This window comes from Solenopsis invicta, chromosome 10, assembly GCF_016802725.1.
Source record: "Solenopsis invicta isolate M01_SB chromosome 10, UNIL_Sinv_3.0, whole genome shotgun sequence".
Taxonomy (NCBI): Eukaryota; Metazoa; Arthropoda; class Insecta; order Hymenoptera; family Formicidae; genus Solenopsis; species Solenopsis invicta.
Window position 1 is genome coordinate 1743002 of NC_052673.1, and position 5052 is coordinate 1748053.

At 33.1% G+C, this 5052-nt stretch overlaps 1 long non-coding RNA gene across 1 annotated transcript; it reads right to left on the reverse strand.

The window, feature by feature from the left end:
- Nucleotides 1–2257: 2257 nt before the first annotated feature.
- Nucleotides 2258–5052, reverse strand: LOC120358844. Its single transcript, XR_005575718.1, has 4 exons — nucleotides 4913–5052; nucleotides 3819–4023; nucleotides 2601–2785; nucleotides 2258–2390 (listed from the first exon to the last, which is right to left on the reverse strand). It is a non-coding gene; the product is annotated as an uncharacterized LOC120358844 (long non-coding RNA).

Below are 5052 nucleotides of genomic sequence, written 5' to 3' on the forward strand. Positions count from 1 at the left end.
AAGAACTGCTAGTTAAAGAAATTGATATAGAATTTAATGTTGACAATCAAAGTACAATTTCATTAATAGTAAATGGAATAATAATAAAAATAATAAAATGTATTCTGAATGCTGAAAATGAGAATCATGTATTACGCTCTTACGAATGCTGCGCATCAAATTTTTCAAGTGTTATAACAAACATATGATTGACAAAGTGCACATAAATATGATAACGAAACAAAGCTAATTAGACCATATGCGCGTTATTAAATATGTTTTTGTCTTCCTACTTTCCTACATATTTTCTTGCATATTTTCACTTTTCTCAGAAGAAATGTGCTTTATTCAGATCTACCTCCAAGTCATTAATGGAATATTTTAAATTAATGCAATATATATTTTAAATAAATTGACATTTGAAACAAGTATCAAATGATTGCACGAAGATATAAAAATTATTTTAATGCCTGTAATACGTTCAGTTTTACAAGTCCAATCTTAGAGACCTCAATGCTGCGTGTTCTCTCTGGTTTAATATCATATCATTACGTATTATTTTTGATACTTGTTTCAAGTATCAATTTATTCGAAATGTACATTGCATTAATGACTTGGAGGCAGATCTGAGAAAGCGAAGTACATTTTCCCTCAGAAAAATGGATACGTATTGTAGGAAGGTAAAGAGATTAAATAACGCGTATTCGGTCTAATTAACTTTGTTTCATTAGTATATTCATGTGCACTTTGTCAACAAACTTGAAAAATTTGATGTGCAGCACTCATAAAAGTATATGTAATATACGATACGGTATTTTGATTATACGAGAAGTAAAACAAACAATATATATTGTTAAATGTAGATTGTTAACTCACCTTTGATCTTCGATATTGATTCTTCGAATTCGATATTGATTAATTCGATCGACGTGTTTCTACACGAAATAGAAAAAGTGTCGCTCTGCCTCGCGAAGTGAGATACGACGATGGCTTCGCTTCCACTTGTTGATCAATTCGATGCGTTTTTACAAAAAATAGAAAAAGTGTCGCTCTGCCTCGCAAAGTGAGATACGACTATGGCTTCGTTTTCACTTGGCGCAAAACGCGACCACGCTTTTTGATGTTGATGATTATTCAGGTTAGTAAAAACTGTCATGCACCACATCGATACGATCAACAATATGAATCGATTCAATCGATGATATAAATCAGCGACCCCCCACGGTGTAAAACTTTATTCGCACTAGGCGCCAGACGCGAGCGCCTCTTGATACACGAGGCAATTTGCAGTTGAATGTTATTGGTTCTTACTTTTAAATTCAACCAATCCAACCAATCGCTGTGAGAGAAGATTGAAAGAGAATATTAAGCATTTTGATATTGATATCGAAACTTTTTGGTCATTGTCGAACGTATTCGCCTGTGATTACTTATACTAAATACGAGTACAGTGATTACTTTTAATCCAACATGAATTCTGGTTATAAAGAGCTTGAGGATGTAAGTATATTAATAATTAATCTTGATTATCCCTCAAGCTGCACATTTTCACTTTTCGGTGCTAGACATTCTTCATCATAAATTTTCTCATTTTCAGATTGACATGGAAGCCATGAATCCAAGCCAGTTTAGAAAGAGCAAAGCTCTATCGACGTTCTCATATGGTTACGGCGACGCTGCCGTCGCCGACGTTAACGTTGACGCTGATGCCGACGCCGCCGCCGACGTCAACATCAACGTCAATGCCACTGGTGCCGCCGTCGCAGCCGCTTCTGGTGCCGCCGCTCCTCGTCCCGCCGCCGCTCATCCTCGTACCGTCGTCGCCGCCACTTCTTATGGTGACGCCGCCGCTTCTTATGGTGACGCCGCCGCTCCTTGTGGCGACGTCGCCGCTCCTTGTGACGACGTCGCCGCTCCTTGTGACGACGTCGTCGCTCCTCGTGGTATTTATTTCTAATTCTAATGTAGACTTCAATTCTTTATTTAATATAAATTTTTTTTATCTAATATAGAATTTTTATTTACAGCTAGGCCAAGAGGAACTAAAGGAGGCAGAAATAGAAGGGCAAAGGGAAGAAATTTTTTCCAATTTCTTTTCCAAATGAGTGACAATTATAGTAGGCATTATTATGGGAGAGGGCGAGGACGAGGAAGAGGACGCGGATACTTTTAATATAATGTGTGTTTCGTTTAAAATTTTTTTTATTGAATAATTATAAAATTTTTTTTATTAAATAATTTTTTTTATTGAAAAATTTTTTTTATTGAATAATTATAAAATTTTCACATCTTTATACGTAAATTTTAAATAAAAAATAAATATATAATGTCATATCAGTGTAAAATGAAAAGAATTCTTGTAACATCAAATCCTCAGCTCCATCCACAGTAAATAATACCTCTCGATGTCTCTAAAAACAATTATTATACAACACTTGAATAATATTGATAGTTTATGCAAATATATATTTTATAACAGCACGTATTTATTAAATTAAATATACAAAAGTTATATAGAAAATTCTGATTTCTAATATTACAATATTAATAATAATAAGCAATTAACAAACATAATAAATTTCATTACAAGTTAGAAAATATATTTTAATTTTAATCTTTACTTCCACTTTCTCCTTGTATACGTAGGTACATCAACTTCGAGTATCTCAGTTGAGTCAAGAGTAATGAATTCTGGTTGTATTTTCTGCAAAAGTGCCTTCACTTTCGTCTCTCATTTCTAACTCTTAGTCGGGAATGGATTAATTAACCTCGTATATATCATAGTTTGCTTCTGCACTTCCTAACACTAGAAATAACGAAAATTCATTCACCATAGAAATGTGTCTTCAAATAAAATTATTATTTATAGCTAATAACATGATATTATATAATGTAATATTATATGTTTATAAGTCGGCTTCTGAGAGGGCTCACTTGTTAAAAATTTACTGGTAACTCTCTAATGTCATCTTGAAGGTGTGTGCAAATTTTAAAAAAATGAGCCCTCTTAGAAGTCGAGATATAAATAAATAATTGTTACATTGAACGGCTTTTTGTCGTATGTCTTGGAAATAAATTTGTTTATAAGTCGGCTTCTAAGAGGGCTCATTTGTTAAAAATTCACTGGTAACTCTCTAACGTCATCCCGAAGGGGTGTGCAAATTTTAAAAAAATGAGCCCTCTTAGAAGTCGAGATATAAATAAATAATTGTTACATTGAACGGCTTTTTGTCGTATGTCTTGGAAATAAATTGTTTATAAGTCGGCTTCTGAGAGGGCTCATTTTTTTATAATTTGCACACACCTTCGGGATGACATTAGAGAGTTACCAGTGAATTTTTAACAAGTGAGCCCTCTCAGAAGCCGACTTAAAAACAAATTTATTTCCAAGACATACGACAAAAAGCCGTTCAATGTAACAATTATTTACTTATATCTCGACTTCTAAGAGGGCTCATTTTTTTAAAATTCGCATACACCTTCGGGATGACGTTAGAGAGTTACCAGTGAATTTTTAACAAATGAGCCCTCTCAGAAGCCGACTTATAAACAAATTTATTTCCAAGACATACGACAAAAAGCCGTTCAATGTAACAATTATTTATTTATATCTCGACTTCTAAGAGGGCTTATTTTTTAAAAATTTGCACACACCTTCGGGATGACGTTAGAGAGTTACCAGTGAATTTTTAACAAATAAGCCCTCTCAGAAGCCGACTTATAAACAAATTTATTTCCAAGACATACGACAAAAAGCCGTTCAATGTAACAATTATTTATTTATATCTTGACTTGTGTGCAAATTATAAATAAATGAGCCCTTTTAGAAGTCGACATACAAACTTATTTTCAGGAATTTAATTCCGAATGCAGCCTGTAATTCTGTGAACATCTTATATGATGTTTTCTTTGTTAAACCTAAAATGTCACTTTGTATCACTGTTGTGTAGTGGTATACTGCTAGCTTCAGTGTCATTGAACAGTGCATGTCATAATGAGGATTCTGCGTCATCACCATAAATTAACAATTGTTAATTTGAATATCTGAAAATAGCATAAACAAATAAGCATAATCGGAAATAAACATAATTTCTTAAAACTCACAGATATTCTTCCCAAATTAGTTAAAGTTATAATGAGCAATTAGCTTGCCTATAAATATATCCAACTAAGCCATGTGACCATCCTTCGATCCATTAGCAAGCAAGAAACATTCATCATTCCTTTCAAGCAATCTTTTCAAGCAATGCGTAAACCCAACGTAAACCCAACAATCCTTCTGCGCTACAGCAAACATAGTTTCCAGATCAGTGAAAAGCTGCCATGTAACCTTGTTTTCCACCTAATAACATCATTAGTAAAATACAGAATATATGGATATGGATAATAACGAGAAAGAAAGAAAATTGTAACAGAAAAAATATATTTAATTTTTAATTCAAGGTAATTTAATAAATAATACTAAAATGTTCATGCAATTTCATGCAGTTTAATAATCGTATATTAGTTGTATCAATCAATGAATCTACGTGTATTTTATTAATTTTGAAAATGAGGTATCATGTATGTATTCGATCCACTGGCTAACAAGAAACATTTATCATTCTTTTCAAGCAATGCATACGTATGTATTATGCTCTTACGAATGCTGCGCATCAAATTTTTCAAGTGTTATAACATACATATGATTGACAAAGCATGCACATGAATATGGTAACCAAACAAAGCTAATTAGACCGAATGCGTGTTATTAAATTCGTTAATCTAAAATCAGCTCTGTCGCTATCATATTCATGTGCACTTTGTCGATGTCAATCATATGTCAATCATACATATATGTGTTAACACTTGGAAAATTTGATATGCAGCACCAAGTGTTATAACACATATAATTGACACATATAATTTATCTAATTGATTAATTATAACTTACCTTCGACCTTCGATGGACATCTTGTTCGACGTTTTTTTTTACACAAAAACCGAGAACTCGCTTCTCATATATAGTTGCGACCGCGGCTCTAGATACAGGTTAGAAAATCTGTCACGGCGGCCATGATGATATTATTGTAA